This window comes from Parasteatoda tepidariorum, chromosome 7, assembly GCF_043381705.1.
Source record: "Parasteatoda tepidariorum isolate YZ-2023 chromosome 7, CAS_Ptep_4.0, whole genome shotgun sequence".
Lineage (NCBI taxonomy): Eukaryota > Metazoa > Arthropoda > Arachnida > Araneae > Theridiidae > Parasteatoda > Parasteatoda tepidariorum.
In genome coordinates, this window is record NC_092210.1 from 64934662 (window position 1) to 64955800 (window position 21139).

A 21139-nucleotide genomic window follows, 5' to 3' on the forward strand; every position below is an offset into this window, starting at 1 on the left:
AAAACGAAATAGAACACAAAAACATATTTTCTCTGAATAAATATATTTTTTTTACGTGTTTGGATTCTTAATCTTAAAAAAGGTCAAGGGTTACCGCAATCTAGGAAATATGGTCCTCATAGATTGGTCAGGAGAGTGTACCAAAGTACCTCTTAAGGACCTCTTAATGTTAAGGGCCTTAATTAAGTACCGATTATTAAGGACCTCTTAATGTTGATTTCACTTTTTGCGTTTTTAGTCATACTTTTAAAACAAATTAACCAATTCAAAAAAGAATTGCACCCACTCATAAAACTCATTTATCCAAAGATAATTTCTAGAAAAAATAATTTTTGATAATTATTTTTTTATTTTTCATTATTTAATTTAAATGTGGATGAAAACATTTTGAATTGTGAGGAATAAATTTTTTATACCGTATTAATCTACGAATATTTCTATTTCAAAATCTGAAATTTCAACAGTTTTTATTTAGTAGAAGCCGAGAAAAATTAAAATGAATTATTTCTCGAAAAATAATTTGGCGACAATGAAGAAATAGTTCAATTTAGCGATTAATATTTAAATGTAGGTAACTTACGTGGATATTGACTTACGCGTGCGTAGCGAAAAATTTCATTCACATTTTTTACACTAATAAACGATTGCTAATCCTTTTTAATTATAAAATACGATCTTTCTTTTTTAGTTGTCTAAAAATTTATTCGTAATTTAATAAAGAGATTTGAATGCAACTTTTTAATGAATAGAAAAATATTTTATTCAACGAATGTCGGGTTTTATAAAAGCACGTTTCTGATAGAATGTTAATATACATCAGCTTTCGTTAATTTTAGTTTTTAGTTTGTTCTTTCTATAATTGATACAATTTCAATAATATACAAACGGATGCATAGATTTGGAATAATATATTTATCAATTTTTTTAATACATATTTTGTAATTCTTAATACGAATACGTAGTGATCATATTTAAGCATCTTAAAATTTTGCCGCATCTTATATATCGTTTTGATCATATAAAAAAATTTTCAATTACCTGTTCTCGTGTGTAATGCAGAATCTTTTTTCCAACTATTTAATTAAATTTTATCATTTTACAGAATCTTATTCTTTACTCTACCACGTATATTATTTTTCCATTAATATACTAATCAATTGCATTAGTTCTTCAATTTATGTTTTCCTTTGAAGCAAAATCCCTTTTTAAATTATTGTCAAATTTTTATTAAACGAAAAACTTATTGACTTATTGAATTAAATTTTGTTAAGAAATTAACAATATATTTCTGATCAATATTATTCGAAGCAAAGCATCTGCCTATTCACTAAGCATAATATTTTATTGAAAAATGAAGATAAATTATTGTCTTTTTTTATTGTTTCTTATTTGTATGAGTAATAAAAAATAAATCCGTATCTGTGCACGGCAAAAAATACAACTTGCTTTGTTTTTCAGATGAACAAAAAACTATAGACATACAATTTTATTTTGACGTTCAAACTTATTATCGCCCCCTAACTATAACTAAGAAAGTTTCACTTTTAAAGAGGATAATGTTGAAGAAATTTGTTTAAAAAGTTAAGAATATAGCACAATTCAAAAAAGTATTGTTATATCAGGAAAATTCTCGATATGCCTTATTTTGTTGAGCAGCAAATACTAAAAATAAAAAATTGGAAAAAGATTCCTAAGAAATGCTATTTTTAAAACCATCATCTCTAAAACCTGTTCTTTTCCTAACTTTAGAATTTCCATAATGCTAAAATAAAAGACATGAAAAGATTTTTTGATAACAAATTATTTTACAAATGTAATTAATATGTTTGGCTAATAGTTTTTATATACTTTTTTAGAAATTATAAATAGAAATTGTTCTCTTATTTTGCCGTAAAAAGTTACGAATGTTAATGTTTCTTTTATGCTCAATTGACGTGGCAATGATTTAATTAACAACAGAGTTGAAATATGATTGGACGTAAAATTTAATTGCTTGATACGGTTAGAAACAATTTAACTTATTAAAATTATAAGAAATTAAACTTGTTCTTTTACTCTGTTAAGAGCTACAGGAAAAATTATGAAAAATAGTGAAAAGTTCCATTTACCAAAAATTTTACTATTCATACATTTAATGATGTAACTTGAGTTATTTAAGCAAAAAATAAAAATAATAAAATAAAAGGTAAAGTATAAATTCTATTGAAATATGTCCTTAAGTATATACTAAAACATATCTAGAATAGATTTTGGATCGATGTTAACTTGTTCGAAATAATTGACTTGTAACTACTTAACTTTGATTACAATGGAGAGGGTTCATTCCATTGTTTCTTTCGACTTTTGAAATTTCACTTGTTGACGGAATTGTTTGACATACTAAAAATGATTCTCAGAGCAGTAGTCAAGAAAGAAATAAAATAAAATAAAATAAAATAAAATAAAATAAAATAAAATGAAATAAAATAATAAAATCTAATATATATAATTCTCTTACGTGGCTCCAAAATTTTGGCTGTATTTCTTTTCCGCCGGTGGCAACGTTTGCTTTGTTTTGTTTACGTTACTCTTTCTCTTACACGGCGAATCGACCAATGATTGCTGCTAAAAATTTCACATGCCAAATCTAGCTGAGGTGGCTCAACATATAGCGCATTTAAAAACGGAAACTGAAATAACCAGAGAGCATCAGCTGCGGCAATCTCATACTATTAAGCTAGGCAGAAGTGAGTAGTCTTTGTCGATAGATCTCTATTTTAGTATTTTGTCGAAAGCGCTTTTTTTCACGAATTTATGTATTACGAATTTATTAGACGATTTTTGATTTATGTCACGAATTATACTATAGCACATTTCTAATAGGTTTAACGAATTACATGTCATTTATTTGAATTCAAATTCATTTTAACGACAAATTCAAATTTATATAAAGTTATTTACTAAAAAGACGTAATTTTTTTTAATAAAAAGTTTTTATATGGATTTGAATGATTGTTTTGAATTCTTAGAATTTTGTGCATTTGCAATGTACCTAAGTTAGTAGCGAGTGAAGCTAACTTGGTTTGCGAAGCAAACCATATAAGATGGCGTAGCAATTTTCGGGGGTTGGCGAGCGTTAGCGAGCAGGGGGCGCAGCCCACTAGTAAAATAAAATAAAGTAAAGTAAAATAAAATAAAATAAAATAAAGTAAAATAAAATAAAATAAAATAAAATAAAATAAAATAAAATAAAATAAAATAAAATAAAATATGCTGCTTTGAATTTTTTAGAAAGTTTGATGAATTATATATTATTATGTTCTTTTCAATCTAACAGGTATAATCATTATCTTACTTAAAACTAATTTAAATATCGCATTAAATATTTTAGTTGAATATGCTGAGTCACTAAATATATAATCCCCAAGAACTAAGACAGGAAGATAAAAATTTCATTATCTTCAAAAAATATGAAAATGTAAATAAAAGTCGATATGTTTTGAGCACTCAAAAATTCACGTCACAAGTCTAGCGTGCCCTGGGAATGATCAACATTCTCAACAAACTAAAGGACTCATACAGACTAGAAGAACACTTTAGGTTCTTCCCTTTTTTGATGGCGTAGTACCTTTCAAGAGTAGGAAGGGTTCTTCCCTTCCTACTCTTGAAAGATTCCCTTTTCAAGAGTAGGATAAATCTATGCTACACATTCTTTGATGTTAATGACTGATATATTTAATCTCGATTATGCAAAAATTCGAACCATCTCCGCCACATCAACTCGCATTGATACCTGGGAATCCTGTTTTGTTCATATGATGTTGATTCTCTTGTTAACGATATTAGTTTCACACCATCTCTCCATGGAACGTGGAAATGCATTTTTCCCTGATTTGGCTTTCCCGGCTATTGCGATTTTCTAGTTTTATTTTGTTTTTATTTAATTTCTTATTTTCTACTTCATTCTAATGGTACTTTGGATTTCCAGTTTTATTTTCCACTTTGATTTATGCTTCACACTTTTGTTTTATAACACTTTTATTTTTCTTCATTCACGTCTCGTCCCGCAATGGACTGATCGTTAAGACGCGGTTCCCAGCAGATCACCGAAGTCAAGCATCACTGGCTACGGTCAGTGTGGGGGTGGGTGACCACTTGGATCAGTCTGCGTAGGGACCGAGGGTGTGCGGTATTGGTCCTCGTTAAACTGTGCTACCGTAAAGTGCTCGACTTCGCACGCAGGTCGTCGGGCTACCGAAGCGGGGGTGCCATCCCTTCCGCAGAGGATCAAAATTGTGATGGCATGTCTTCGGATCATCCTCCGGGATGTTTCCCAGACCGTCGCCAATAGCCCATTGTGCAGCTCTAGTGCGACGTAAAGTAACAACAACAACAACAACAATCATTCACGTCTCGCGAGTCTTAACAATGGGCGTTTATTTTCTTCATAATTTTTTAAAGGCAATAAAGTTTGCACCATCAAGTATAGTAGATCTTTCTTGATCATTATTTCGATAAGAATTTTATGCTGAAAGTAGCAAACATCAGTAAATTATTATTTTAACAGGGTTCATGTGGTCCTTAAAACATTTAAAAATGCAGTGGTACCTATATTAAAATAAAGAAGTAATTTTTAATTTTAAAATTTAAATTTTAAAACATAAGATTTTGTTACCAGATATTTGAAGTTATATGTTGAAATTGATTATTTAATATTATGGTGAATATAACCGTAATAAAAAACATTTATCTTCTTAGTGTTTTTGTCACAAATACAGTTCTTTATGGACCTTACGAATTCTGTTTAATTATAGTAGCAATATTTGGTGATCGTGACTGTTGAACATGTTAATCAGTATTATATGGTGAATATACAAAAATCCATTTCAGAATGTATAAAAACATTATGATACTACTTGCAAATTATCAGTTATAAAAAGAAAGCTACGTAACTCACATATTTTGTAGAAACAAATGATTTTTTTTTTTAAATAAACCATAGAATATTTTTAGACATACATTTTTCAATCTTTTTAAAATGTCACATAATATTCACTTATTTATTCATTGAAAAAAAATATCACCGTAAAGAAATAAAAGAAATATCGAAAAAAAAGAAATATATATTAAACCTTGTGAATGTGTATTATAATTTCTACCAGATATTTTACAATTTTCACCTGTATGCAATTAAAATGCAATTTTTTTAGTACAAAATCTTCATATTTAAGAACTTTAAAAATAATTTAAATACAAATAATGCCTTATAAAAATTTATTTGTTCAAATACCAAATAATTTATAAATGGATTCAAATTTTATTTTTGAAGGAGATGTAAACGAAAACAATCTTTGCTTTTTGGACAGTAATCAACAAAAAACATATCTGTTCTCTGGAAACTTCAAGATATTTTTCTATTAACTATTTAAAGAGGGAAAAAAAGCCTTTTTGAACCAAGCCAACAGAGAAACGAAAATAGCTACAGTTTTTATTCATTTTCTCAGCTTGGTTGCTTAGCAACGAAGTATTTCTCGCTAGTCGATTACGCGGATAGAGTGGTTTTATTACATTTCTAATCCTGCTTTGGCGATAATTCTAGGCATCGTTTTGGGACGATGCCAAATATATAAAATTTCCTAACTTCCCTAATTTCGGATCCAATTTTTTCAAAATTTTGTCTTCCCTCCTATTTTGAGGATCAGGAATCTAAATATGTAAAAATTAATATGTGTTTATTCAGAGAAAGTGCGTTTTTGTATATGATTTCGCAACTTAATTAGTAGTTAACACTAATTAATTATCATATTTGAAGTTATCCCCCAGAAACCTTTAAGAATGACACTTAATACGTGAAAATCTGATCATTAGAACGAAAGTTATTTAGGGTGTGTGATGATGCTATCACAATACCCTCAAATTTCAGCCTTCTGACATTCGCCTAAATTTATAATTTCACTTTTGTGACTGTGCCTTGCACTTAATTTTTTTAACTGCGACCGGGAACCTTCCTAAGCCTGTTGCCCGAATGGACGCGCACATTTGATTTGTGTTGTCCCTCGAACGAGAGGAGCAAAAACCTTCAAGAATCGATTTCCTCCTCTATTTCTTTATTAATATTTATGTGTCACTGAAATGGTGTATTTATGGAGGTTTAGTAAATCGAATAGATTAACCAATTTTTATTATTAATTTGTTGAGATAACGACAGAGCATGCTGCGAAGGAGGCACGTGTTACCTTTGAAGCTTCAGATTCCAGGAGTAGTTCCAGTACTTCTTCATGAGCAATCATAGCGCCTTTTGTGTGATGTGGTGTTCCCACAAATAAAAGAAAATGATCCAGAACATGTTAGTCATTATTTCCCAGGTTTATGACGAGTGAATCCTGAGGTGATACTACTCTGTACCATGCACGTGAAGCAGCCGATACCACAGGGTGATATCTTTTTCTTGCTCACAGTACATAATAATGGAAATTATTTCATTTTACCAGACCATTATTCTCAAAAGTGAAACTCTAAATCTCCTTAATATTCCTTGAACTGTTAATGAATAAATTCGCAACTGTTATTTACTCAAATTGCCATAGTTTATTTTTATATAATATTGAGTTTTGTTTTTATATATTATAAACCAAGATGTACAATTTTTCGCTTGATTCCAAATTTTTAGTTAACTAATACTTATTTCTCAGTTAGATCTAAAATGAAAACCTTTTGATAGTCGAATTCGAAAATATCTTTTTTTAAAAAGAAAAATAATTTTCCTTCATCATTTATTACCCATTGGCAAAATGGGTCTTGTTTTGAGTTTGATGGCGTTCGCATCTTCTTTGGTCGTCATCACGCTTTTTAACTGTGTTCAAGAGTTATAGTAAACAGTGCGCATGCGTCGTCTTGCATGCGTTGCTATGGTGACCGCTGCTGTTTGATAATTTATTTCAGAATTCTGTTTTTCAGTTTTGATTTTGTTATGCGTTGAGTTTGTGATTTTATTTCTGAGACATAGGACCAGAGAAGTCCCATAAATACTTCTTGTGTTGTGAATAAAAGAGAATTTAATCATTTGAACGATATTTTTGTTTTTATTGTTTTAGTTAAGAATCAGAAATTGTAACCTACAGTTCAAACCGGATCGTTTTCAATGCAAATTAAGTTGGATATCACAAAAACGAGGGTCCCGAACTGATTGACATGGTCCCAAAGATTATAGTTGAAGCAAGAAAAAAACGATGACAAGGCCTAAACTTACCGAGGCTGAAAAAAACCAAAGAAAAAGAACGTAAGCCGGAATACCTAAGCGTTATACACAAACGGAAAAACAAAAGGATTCCGTTCGCAAATGCAAGCATGGAGCCCATTCCTAACTAAAGTTCCAAAGTGGTTGACATAATTGAACCCTATCGAAGAGCGAATGGTGACTCTCCGAACCCCTTACATGCAAATACGAGAACTGGGTGTTGATCACCAGTTAGGGAAAAAAGGATCCATTTTCAAAGTACACAATAACTTGCATAAGACTGTAGACTGTCTTCCACTCAATGCAAATGATTCATTCACTATTCATGTAAAATTGGAAAAAAATCCTAGCTTTCTAATTCCCTTTCATGCATGAACTTGTGAATCTGAAACGAACAGATTACGATCTCCATCAACCACTATTGTAACAATCCGAAATTGTTGATATTGATCTCGATTAGGTGATCGAATTTTTTTTCCTTAAATTTATATTACAAACTGTTCCTATAGCATTTCTTGAGATATCGTCTTATACTCATTATCTTCAATATTTATGAATAACGGCCAAAAATTTCATCCCTGTTTTTTTTTTTCTTTTCTTTTTTTCTTTAAAAAATAAAGAAACATTTTTAGTTTTATTTATTTATTTTTAAAATTTTGTTGCGTGTCTGTTTTTTTCCATCTGAAATGAGGTCAAAGTTCAATATTACGATAAATTTTGCTCTCGCTGTTCAGGAAATAATCGTAATTTCCATTGCAGAAATGCACATAAGTTCACTTATAATTTTAACACTTAATCTAATCCGAAATTGGTCAAACAACGATTAATTCTATTTTGTGATAAAAGCTCTGCTGATAGTGGTTAGAAAAGGATTATTGTTAAAGTTTCGAAATCAAACACAAAAAACGTACTTTCTATGAGTCGCAATCTGGGAAATATTGTCCCAATAGTTTGGTCTGGAGAATGATTTAAAGTTTGGACCCCTGAATATAAATTTTACTTTTCGCGTATTTCCCCATTTCTTAAGCGAATTAAAAAAATTTTGCACACAATAATAAAATTCATTTACCCAAAGATAATTCTTTGAAAAATATAACTTTTAGTAACTATTTATTAATTTTTAGTAAATTACTTACTATTAGTAAAAAAAGAAGTCATACAATTACAATTTTATAGAAGTTATAATATACTATTTTTACACCATTATAAAGAATGTAATTTTAAATAGCAAATTAAAAATTTTGTTCAAAATCGATTGAATAGGAACTATTCGACTGATTTCGCTCAAATTTTGTATTTTTTTTTTTATTTAAAATTACATTTTTTTAAATGATGTAAAAAGTAATAATTATTTATTGGAAGTTATATTTACATGGAATCTTCTTTGGATAAATAAATTTTATAACAGTTAGCAAAAACTTTTCAATTTGCTTATTAGTTTATCGAAATATGGTGAAATACGAAAAAATAAAATTAACCAAATTTAAAACCACCTTCTTTATTAAACTATGGAGACCATATTTCCCAAATTGTGGCTATCTCTTTAGAAAATATGGGTCAAAAATCTGAAAAAATATATGTTTATTCGAGAAGGCACGTTTTTGTGTCTGATTTCGTAACTTAAAATATCGTCTTCACTAATTAATTAGCATATTCTCTTCAAACCATCAAGATTGAGTTCTAAAACATGAAGACCGGATTAGATCAAAAGTTATTTAAAAGTTAGTCGTATTTTTCACCATGAATTCTGATCAATGTTTCCTGACTATACAAAGAGAATAGACTAGAACTCTATCTATACCAAAATGAATGGATGTTCAAATACTTATTCGAAAACTGTGCTTAATATTGTTTTAGTATTTTTATAATTGATTAGTTTGGATTTTGACTAAAAATGTGTATTTTTAATTAAAATTTTTTTATTTTGAATAGTTTTTGCCCTTAATAAGCTTTAATTTTGAATATGTCATCAAAGTACTCATGTCAAAAAGTTTTAGCAAAAACTTTCATCAAAGTTTTCCTGTCAAAAGTCAAAAACTATTTTTCTGATAATTTTTTTCCTGTTAAATAGCCGTACTATTCCAATTTAAAAATAATTTAAATTTCTGTCATTCTCAATTCATTCCCGTGACTTGATTGCATAGTTATCGTTAATGTATAAAACTGTTAGTTCGTTAAATTTAAATAAAAGGTAAGTTGAACAAATTGTTTTATCATATTCGACAGGAATACAATTTCATTCGATCACATACAAACACGACATGTAATAAATCAAAGAGTGGAGTAGAATTCGGTGAATGCAATAGTATGGAGAAAGCTTGTTGATAAAATGAAATTAGTAAAATGAAACTTGCAAATGAACTTAAATTAGAACAGTGGTTTTAATCTATTACTTCAACATCTCCACGAAAAACTTTTTTCAAAGAAGAAAAAAAAGAAAAATGAATGTTTTATTCAATCGCTTAAATATTGTATACATATTTCAAAGTTGAGATTCTCGGAATTGCACAATGAAACAGGTTTTTTTTTAATATGAATCAATAGGCTAGATTAAAAGTGTTTTTCTTTTTTTTTTGTCCTTTGTTACTTCCACTACTTGTTGTTGTTCTACTATACAAAGTATGTCGATGGAGTACTTCCAAAATTCGTTATACAATTCGTTTTATGTAATCACCAAGATATAAAATTTTATATAATACTAGTGGGCTGCACCCCCTGCTCGCTAACGCTCACCAACACCCGAAAATTGCTACGAAATCTTATATGGTTTGCTTCGCAAACCAAGCTCGCTTCGCTCGCTTCTAGCTTAGGTACATTGCAAATGCACAAAATTCTAAGAATTCAAAACAATCATTCAAATCCATATAACAACTTTTTTAAAAAAAATTACATCTTTTCAGTAAATACTAAGTCATTAAAATAAATTTAAATTCAAATAAATGACATGTAATTCGTTAAACCTATTAGAAATGTGCCATAGTATAAAATCTTAAGATAAAATTTGATTAAAACTGATATCTCTTTAAAAAGGTTAAAATTTTGGCTATAATTAAGTCTATTAAAAATTCGTGATATAAATCAAAAATCGTCAAATAAATTCGCAATATATAAATTCGTGAACAAAAAGCGCTTTCGACAAAATACTAAAATAGAGATCTATCGACAAAGACTACTCCCTTCTGCCTAGCTTATGCTCTCTCTGGTTATTTCAGTTTCCGTTTTTAAAAGCGCTATATGTTGAGCCATCTCAGCTAGATTTGGCATGTTACATTATTAGTGACAATCATTGGTCGATTTTCCAGTGTTGCCATTCGGTGAGTTGTAATAAGGTTTTTTTTGTCTCCGTGTAAGAAAAAAATATATATAGATGATATTCCAAATTCTGTGTGCAGTAAAAAAACACATGCTAAGAAACTTACAAAAAATGTGGCTTTAGATTTCTGTTAACCTGAACTGGTGCTTTGACCAACAGGCCTGATTTCATAAAACAGGTCTGTTATCAAGACATGTTTATTAGTTAAGTTAATTATCAAGTCAGCTCTTGACGTGATAAGTCCGGTTTATAACAAATCTGACTAAAACCTGACTGTTTCAAAAAAACATTGCACAGACCATTCTCTTTTTTTTAAATGAAAACTCCGTATACAAAGTAGCTGGTTAGGTTACTTTTATGCCAATCATTAAAGGTTTCTTTTATGGTAATCATGCATCACTCAGAAATATTCCCCTTACATCAGGTTTTCAAACCTCTTACATCTGTAATGCGCGCTCGCATTTCTATATTAATTGTTGTATTTTTGTATAATCAATTTTGCTTATAGACTTGCTTTTAAAACGTGACGTCATGCTTTTAAATTATACATTTAAAACTAAATAATTTAAAATCAACAGTAATTGAGTTTTAAAAAATTTATGTATTGGAAAACTAAAGTAATGGAGAACGCGTGCTACTTTCCAAAGAAAGTTTTTGTAAAAGATTTAATAAATATTTCACAAGGAGCCATGGTGGCTCAGGGAATGGAGTGATTGCTTCCTAATGAGGTGTCACGGGTTCGAATCCAAGCGATAACTGGCAGAAGCAAATTCCGCACTCAGCTCACCTCAGCAGCAATGCTGGCGTAAAACATCCTCAGTGGCAGACGGATCATGGGTTAGAGTTCCCTTGCCGGTAGGCCAATCATGTGATATTTTCGGGGTTTTCCTCTCCATGTAACGCAAAAGTGGGTTAGTTCCATCAAAATGTCTACCACAAGTACTAATTTCTTCCAATACTTGATCCGAGATACCCCATGTCTTTTGAATTGGGTTCAAAATTACACAGCTACGGTGTTGAACATTAGTAGTCGTAAACTCAAACTTGGTTCTGCAGTTCAATGACGTTTATAAAATTTAAATATTTTGCAAGATGAATAGTTTCCTAGAGACGGTTACATTATAAAAATAAAAATATTTTACAACATGAATGGTTTCCTATATTGCAGATAGATTCATAAATTTATATCGTCAATTTTTCCTGACAAACACATAAAATTTAAACATCATGAAATTACAGTTGCACATAATAAATGATGCAACACAATAAAATAAGTTTTGGAGTCTTAAAATTATAATTTTCAATCTTAAAATAATTTATTAAACGATATGATGCCATTTAGATTAAATAACATACTTAAAAAAAGAAACCTCCAAGCTACCTAAACATATTAACTATTTAAGAAAATTTAATTTAAAAAAGAATTGTCTTGAAACCATATTAAACAGTACATTTAGACAGTACTTATTAAAAAGTACAGTACATTAGAAAAAATATTAAAAGTACATTCACTTTTAACCTAATATTTTACTAGGTTAAAAGTAAATGTACTTTGCATTTACTTGGAAACATGGTATAGTTTATTAGCTAATCTAACATTTGTTATACACAAGATATAATGTGACGTACTTAAACCATCTCATGTAATATAAAATTAAGAGCTCTATTGTAAACTAGAGAAGAACAAGTTTATACTTACGTTACAAAGGTTATATTGAGAAACTATCTCGCGAAGCAATGGAATTTTATCAAATCAAAATTCAAAAGAGCATTTCCATTTTTTTTTCTTTCTTTTTTTCAAATGAAATTTATGAACTTTTAAGAAAATACCTAAACTTACGCATATACGCGCAATCATATGATTTTGATTATATGAAAGACGCTTTAAAGTTAAAGAATCACAAATTATCCTTTCTCGTCCTATCATAGGCTAGTATTTTTTTTTTTCCATAAAAGGTATTTAGAGTGATTTGGTGGGTTTTTACCGATTTCACTTCAAAATTTCCCCTAGCTGGATAAGTACAGACGAGTTTCAAATTAGTTTCACAACGTTTTTTTTCTCTAAAGAGCATGTTCCTTTTAAGAATTATGATTATCTTGAAAAAACCAACTATTAATATTTGAATATTAATACTTTCAGCTATTAATATTTGATTTTCTAAGAGGAGATGGTACTTGTTTCATTACTTTTGCTATTTCATTTAAGAAAAAAAATATTACTTTTATTTAATATTTTTAATATTTATTCTCTTATGCAGGATAGATTTTTTTTTCTGATTTCGTTACTTTTAGTTAAGGAAACTTTCATAAACAAACAAAAATATTATAATATATAGTAACGAAAAAGGAATTGTAGCACTAAAAAAGACATTATAGGAAAATTGATTCTGGTCAAACTGAATATGTTTATAAGAAAATAATTGTGAAATTTATTTAACTTCCTGCTATTTTAAAAATAATAAAGATAAGTATACTTTTGAAAATTTTAAATATGTATCTAATTTCGGTCGAATCTATTTATCATTTACCTTCCAGAATTACCTCAGCAATAGAGATTGCGAAACTTGTAAATCAAATACCAATCACAACAGATGATATTTAAAATATAAAAGGAGACAGTTTACTAAATTTGCTGTAAAATACACTGTTAGAAATTTAATTCTAAAATTATGGTAAAATAACCGACAACAGTCTGTCCATCCAGTTAACGGTAAAATTTGCGTTAACGAACATTTTTGACATTTGCAGTTTTGTTTAACCATTTACAACCACCATGGTTTCTAATCCATTAAAAAGAAATATAACTGGACATTGGATACAGTTTAGCAGCTTTATGGTGCTGTCATCTAGGTGCGAATGAAAGTATCCTATTCTAACAGTCCAGAGTCACAAATTGGGGGGGGGTGCTGTATCTTGGAAACTCTTTTGGTATTGAAGGAGATGGAAGAAATATTGCTGTGTGGTCTCGAACCCCCGTTTTTTTTGGTCATGAGATTGACATATTAGCCCTCTCAGCTCTAATATGTACTGATTTGCAAGAAACTAAGCTCGATAAAATTCTGGTTGTTTAACGGTATTAGGAGAAAGCAGTTAATAATCGGATTTTTTTCACAGTTAAAAGTTTGAATGCCGTCATATTTATGGATATTAAACTGATTTGTTTAAATATGGTAAAATAAAAATTAAATAAACTGTTATTTAATTATTTTTTCCAAGTTATTTCAAACAGTGTATGTATGGAGGTATATTGAATCCCATTATCGCAACTCTTAAACTTGCACACACATTTTTATGGTTCATGTTATATCCTTATTAAGATTTAGCAAATTTGTACCGTACTATGGTAATGTACCGATATTACTATTCATTGATCTGATTTTTTTGAGTGTACAGGATTCATTTTCAGTTTATTAAGCAAAGATTAAGAATATCTGATCTATAAAAAAATATATATAAGAGATGGAAGATTGAGTTCAAGTTGGCATTCTTATTAAAATTACATTTTTAAACTTTTAGGCGCCATAAATTTGACATTAAAAGTTAATGCAACTGTTCCGAACGGACACAGGAGAAGCATGGATAGGAAATACAAAATTGGCGAATTATCACAATATAACACAGCCGAAACAAAGCCAATCCCGCATAATCAATAATTGGGTTTAAAAATACCTTGGCGCTCACGAGTCGCCAACAAAATTATGGGAATTAGTACAACTCTGCAACTGAAACATATTTGCGGTAAGAAATTTTAGAATCAAAAAAGTTATAAATAGATTTTAGTTTTCGATTTGGAGGCAGTGAATTAATGAGTCTGCATTAGTAATGAAATAAAAAGTATCCGTTACATTGATCGATAAAATATATATATTAATCTTTTAAAGCAAACATAAAATATATATTTTATGTTTGCTTTAAAAGATTAACTCTTTGATTTATTTTAAACATAATTCGATTAATAAAATAAGCTTAAGTAATCAAAGATATTTTGAAAAGTAGGAAATAAATATGTAATGCCAATTGTGGCATCACAATTATAAAAAGACGATTAAATACGTATGCATTTTCCGTTTGTGAAATAGAAAAATTCTGTGAATAATAAAATAATTTTTTAAAATTGCAAATTGTAGAAAGATTATATAATTTACAAAGTATATTGCCTGCAATATCAAGAAAAATGGTTTAGATTATGCTAATTTATTTAAACAAAAATTTTAAAATATTTCAAAATATATAAGGTAAAAATATTATCTAATTTACAGAGTATATTGTATACCGACAGAGTATGTTGGCTACAGTGCATAAAAAATGCAATAGCAAGAAAAATAGTACAAATTAGGCATATTTAAATGAAATTTTAAAAATATTGTGGAATGTATAAGAACAAAAAATATTTAAACTGAGTGTATATAACGTTCGATGAAAGAAAAATATAATGAAAACTGTCTCGTACAAAAATGAACCATGCCGTATTGTTATATCTAGATGTTTTTTTTTAAACATACAAGTGGTAGTTCAATCTCCAAACCTAAACTCAAAACTGAAAAAGTATTATATTTTAAAAAATTCACTAATTATTGTAGTTAACAAGTAAATGAAAGTAACAGATTTTGCAATGATCTGACTGAAAATAATAAAACTGACAAAATGTTCAAATAGTGAAACGTTCTAACATCTGTTATTATATGAACTTGGGACGGAATTTTTATCAACTTCTTTATTCAATTAAGTCACATACTTAGACATTTGATATCATGTCAAGCAGATTTATTGCAGTTTGACATCTTGAAACTGGTTGAAACCAACACAATGTTTTTTTTCTGAAGCCATCAAACTGAAGATTATAAATTTTTTTAATGTCGAATTTGTCCTTGCTTATGCCTACTGTTTTCTTTTAAGTGAACAACCTAGTTTACATCATCAACAGTTGGTAATCATTAATCTATTTATCATAAATTATCAAGGGTGGTTCTTCCTTTTTGAAAATAGTTCAAAAGAAAAAAAATTGCGAAATCGTTAAAAAAATACATCAATATTTTATCCCTTAAAGTTAGACATGCGTCCATTTAATTTAAATAACTTTTACAGTAACTTAACAGTATGTTAAATTAGTTTTTAGAATGTTAATTCCATCTTCCTTAATAAAGTTTTAAAACTAAATTCAGAAGAAAAAAATTTAAATAATTTTAAAAATATAAGTAGAGATTCTCGTTTATATTCTTTAAGAGAAATTTTTCAGTTTCTCATTTGTAATTCAGTTTTTTATTTGTTAATAAATGTGTGGTAAAAAGAACTATAACTTTGAAAACAAGAACTTTTGATGAACCGTTACATGTAAGCGGAAAAATTACCGAATAAATGGTTGAATAGATTCATTAGCCGAAATTAAGGTTCTTTTTCTCCAGAAATGTTATTACCAAACCATACGGCGATTTAACCAGAATTTTTTTCCGTGTAGATAAATTGATTAAATTGTGTTGTAAGTTAATCTTGAAGACAAAAATTGGGGGGAAATATAAATGGGATACCTTTGGATCTTGGGACATATGTTTCCATTAACCTTGGATGGTTCAAAAAGGGGTAATCAGTTATGATTTTGTCAAAAATGAATTAAGGACCACAAATTATTTTAATTTGCATATTCTTTACAACTTATTTTATTCACATGAAAATCGAATAATAAATATTTAAACTAGATACCTAAAATTAGCATTAAACTACACTGGTCGACAAAATTAAGAGATGGAAGACATTTTCTCAAATATCTCAAAAAATACTGAACATAAATAAATGAAATTTGGTATAGATATAGCTTATTCCATGATAATAAAGTATGCAAAGCAAAAATGAAAGTGTCATTCACTGGCAAGACCTATTGCCAATAAATCCAATGTAGTCTGAACTTAAAGATAAAAGATGACAATAAAAGTGTGTCTTGTACAGTGTGTGTTGCCTCTAGTATGGTGTATGGTCACCTCTGACACACAGACAGCATGCACAACGAGTATGCAAGCTGTTAATAAGGGAGTTAAGGAGGACTTATGGAAGATCCTCCCATTCTTCCACCAGAGCAATTTTTAACTGCAGAATAGTTCTGGGGAGAGGTTGGCGCATCGCAATAGCTCTCCCAAGAACATCCCAGACCTCCTGGCTGTACCTCTGGGCATTCACGGAACCATTGTCAAACACATGGGGCGGTGTGCGGGTATATTGCATGATCCCTGTCCAAACCATGAGTCCTCCACCAGCATAATGGTCCCTTTCGATAATGTTGCTGGGATGGTATCGGATTCCAGGTTCCCTCCATATCAATAACCGTCCAGAAATAGCATCATAGAAATGTGCGTCATAGAAGAATATAGCGTCATAGAAATGTGCGAAAATGCTTTCCATCTCTTAATTTTGTCCACCAGTGTATTTTAAAACCTGGCATAAAAAACAGTTTTACCATTATATTAAATTGCAACTACCATTAGCTTATAATGCTTTTGAACGACATTTTATAGTGGCTCGTTTCTTGCAAGAAATAAGAATAAATAATTTTATTATATAAAGTGTGACCTTTCAAAATAATTGACGAATGAAAATAAATAATTTCACTTTTCATAAATAAGAATAAAGCATGTTTCAAATCAGTTATTTATTTACTTCCGCACAAATTATCATATTTCTGTCAATACAAATTCGTTTTTTTTATTGCAATCGGAAACAACTGCTTAAGAAAATATTGAAATGAATTTTTTTCTCTAGTTTTCTTTATTTTTCGAGATAAGTCTGTGTCAAGACCCCAAATATAATGTGTTAAAAGATTTTCTTATTGACGTCTAACCTTATTGTCATTGAAAAAAAGGTTTTATGGACAGTTTATTTTACTGTTATCTACGACTTCAATAAATGATGCTATTTTCAAAACCGGAAAGTCAACATCAATACATCGTCTTGGTAAACATAAATAATTCATCTGATCGAAAGAAATATAAACAAAAATATTTTACACTTCTCGTAAGATTGATAGATTGCTCCTACGAATTACTTTTTTTGTCAAATCTATAATTATGTAGTATCATTCTTCTACACATATTCTAATAGTCATAACCTTGTTAATCACGAGAGTAAAGTTAATTATGACCCACGAGCTATGTTGCAAAAGTAGAATTTTTTTGTATTTACTTCGGCACTTTTAATAAAAGGTTATTAAAATATACCTTTGTCTATATATGATAAATACATATATATGCCCTAATAGTCATAACCTTGTTAATCACGAGGGTAAAGTTAATTGTGACCCACGAGCTCTGTTGCAAAAGTAGAATTTTTTTGTATTTACTTCGGCACTTTCAATAAAAGGTTATTACAATACACGTTTGCCTACATATGATAAATACATATACATATTCTAATAGTCATAACCTTGTTAATCACGAGGGTAAAGTTAATTGTGACCCACGAGCTCTGTTGCAAAAGTAGAATTTTTTTGTATTTACTTCGGCACTTTTAATAAAAGGTTATTACAATATACCTTTGCCTACATATGATAAATACATATCCATATACATATTCTAATAGTCATAACCTTGTTAATCACGAGGGTAAAGTTAATTGTGACCCACGAGCTCTGTTGCAAAAGTAGAATTTTTTTGTTTTTACTTCGGCACTTTTAATAAAAGGTTATTACAATATACCTTTGCCTACATATGATAAATACATTTACATATTCTAATAGTCATAACCTTGTTAATCACGAGGGTAAAGTTAATTATGACCCACGAGCTCTGTTGCAAAAGTAGAATAATTTTGTATTAACTTCTGTACTTTTAATAAAAGGTTATAACAATATACTTTTGCCTACATATGACCCTCTGGAGAGCATACCATTTAAGAGAACAGAATAAAGTTTATCATATAAATTCTTTATAAGCTATGCCCTAAAAAATGGGGATATAAGTGCTTATTTAACTCTCACAGTTTTAGTTATAGCAACAGAATTACGAAATTTTTGACGTGATCAAACTACGATCCATTCAATAAAAAAGTTTAAAATTGAGTTATATAGTGATCAAAAGAAAAAAGTCATTTTTCGACTGAACTAAACTCAAGCACTAACTTATAATATCCATCTAAGATGTTATTTTTTGTTGTTTTTAATGGTTTAGTTAAGATACGCTTATTCTTGCAAGATAATTCCAGTTGCAAACTCAAACGCTGGAAATTAGTAAAGATATGGTTAACTGCTTTCTAAAAGATATTGCCCCAATAATTAAGTCAAGAGAATAGATTTAAAAAAAAAAAACAGATTATTCCGATCGAAATAATAAATTTTGATAAACATCTTGTAACTTAACTTAATAGCGAAAACAAAAACTAGAAAAAGTTAATGCATAGAAATGCAATATGTAAATATACAGAGCACCAGAAAAAAAAGCGGATCACTCTGAATAATTTTTGATTTAATGACGGGATCTTCACTTTGTCTGACTCAATCTTAAGGGTTTGTAAGGGGGATTTCAAATATGCTAATTATTTAGTGCAGACGATATAAATTACAAGATCAGGCACAAAAACGTAATTTCTCTGTATAAACATAGCTCTTTTCTACGAATTCGGAGTTCTAATCCCAAAATACAGGAAGTAGCCGCAATCTTTGAAATATGGTCATAATAATTTGGACAGGATAGCGGTCCAAAGTTTTGACCCCTTAATGTTAATTTTACTTTCGGCGTATTGCGCCATATCTCGACAATTTTTTACCCAGATTGAAAAATTTTTCTAGACAATTATAAAATTCATTCATCTTAGGATATTTACATATAAAAATAAGTTTTAATAAATATTTATTGTTTTTTCAATAACACAGGCGAAATAATTTTGAATTGTAAGGTATAAAATCTTTACATCGTTTTTAAGTATCTAATTTTGAATGGCAAAATACAAAATTTGAGTGAAATCGGTTGAATAGTTCCTGAGAAATCGAGTTTTAACTATACGACTTTTTTAATATTTGCCCAATTTTGCTCAAATTTTGTATTTTGCCTAGTAGTGTTAAATACTTTAAAATTATATAAAAAATTGCTCACCTTACAATACAAAACTTTTTTTACTATTATTAAATAAAATAATAAAAATAATAAATATTTACTAAAATTTATTTTTTGCGTAGAATTCTTTGGATAAACGATAATATTAGGGGGTCAAAACTTTAGACGGCTCTCTTGACCAAACTATTTAGACCATATTTCCCAGATTGCAGCTATCCCCCATATCTTTGGAATCAGAGATCCGAATTCATCGAAAAAAAGGTATGTTTATTCAGAGAAAGTACTTTTTGTGTGTGATTTCGTAGCCTGAAATATCGTCTGCACAAAATAATTATCGTATTTGAGATCCCTTCCTCCAACCGTTAAGATTAAGTCCTAGAACTTGAAATTTGATCATTAGATCAAAAGTTATTCTGGGTGATCCTGTACCTCTTTGTATTACTTTCAAAAGAACCATTAGAAAAATGTGGTCAAACATTAATACTAAATTTTCACGGATATTTTCTAGTGTTAGCTGCCATAGTTTTAAAAAACCTGCTTTGTCATAATTATTAAGACAAAGGCATTTTTATTAATATGTTGTATTGAAGACGACTGATAAACTCTAGTAATTTAAAACAAACCAAAAAGAAAAACTTTACAATTTTTTTTATAACTATCTACCTTATTCTTTGTAAAATTTCAAGTCTGAGCGATTGTGAAAATTAATCGCAATGCAATAAAATGATACCATGAGACTTTAACAAAGCCCAAGAAGTAAGTAGTACCTAATATTAGATACCATCTGAAAACCAGAAAAATCTAACACTAATACAATCATTTCCTTATGATTTTATTTTCTAATCAATTTTATATCATTATTCATTTTCAAGTTGTTTTTTAGAAATTAGTCATTTTATCAAAATCTCAATTGAATCTGTTATTTTATAAGACATATGTTTTTTTATAAGTGATTACTCTAGTCATCTCTAATTTTACTCTAGTCATTTGTAATTTCGCAATTATCTTACATTATTCATATTCTAAAATTATGTGGCGTTTTTGAATAATTTTAAATAAAGGATAAATAGAAGTCTTGCTTTTAACTAGTAACATTTTATTATTTAAATAACATAACTGTATTGAACAAAAATTTAACAATTAACAGGATTATTTTAGAATTAGAATATACAATTAATTCAACTTATTTATACATTAATTCTTACGTGCTTTTTAGAATAGATGGAGAGAGACTTACCAAGTTTAGTCATGGTTCGGCCTATTGTCACTTAGGCTGATTGCTTTTTCAACCCTTTCCTTCGGCTGCTTTTATATCGTATTTTTTGGGTGATAAAAAGTTACAAATCTGAGGAAAGGTCAAGTTCAAAAGTCATTGTTGTTTTCGAGTTTGTCCCGTGATGGGTCAATCACAGGATGGGGGTGACATTGTAAGATTTAAACCTAATCGTTTATTTGAATTACTTTATCCGTATTTAACTTACTATTTGGCGATGGAGATTTCCCACAGTAGTTTTATTTAATCGAAGACTCTGAAATGTTCTAGAAATCAAATCTTAGCCCTTTCTCTTGATTTTAATT

At 29.1% G+C, this 21139-nt stretch overlaps 1 protein-coding gene and 1 long non-coding RNA gene across 2 annotated transcripts in view; one reads left to right on the forward strand and one right to left on the reverse strand.

Annotated features, from left to right (window-relative positions):
- Positions 1 to 21091, reverse strand: part of LOC107452687 (organic cation transporter protein) — a 59779-nt gene extending 38688 nt beyond the window's left edge. Inside the window, exon 1 of the mRNA XM_021146883.3 lies at positions 20799 to 21091. The gene's annotated coding sequence lies outside the window, so the exon portion shown is untranslated. The remainder of the gene's footprint in view (positions 1 to 20798) is intronic.
- The window catches only part of LOC139426048 (uncharacterized), a 35056-nt gene continuing 19957 nt past the window's right edge, over positions 6041 to 21139 (forward strand). The window contains exon 1 of the long non-coding RNA XR_011637304.1: positions 6041 to 6413. This is a non-coding gene — a long non-coding RNA (uncharacterized lncRNA). The remainder of the gene's footprint in view (positions 6414 to 21139) is intronic.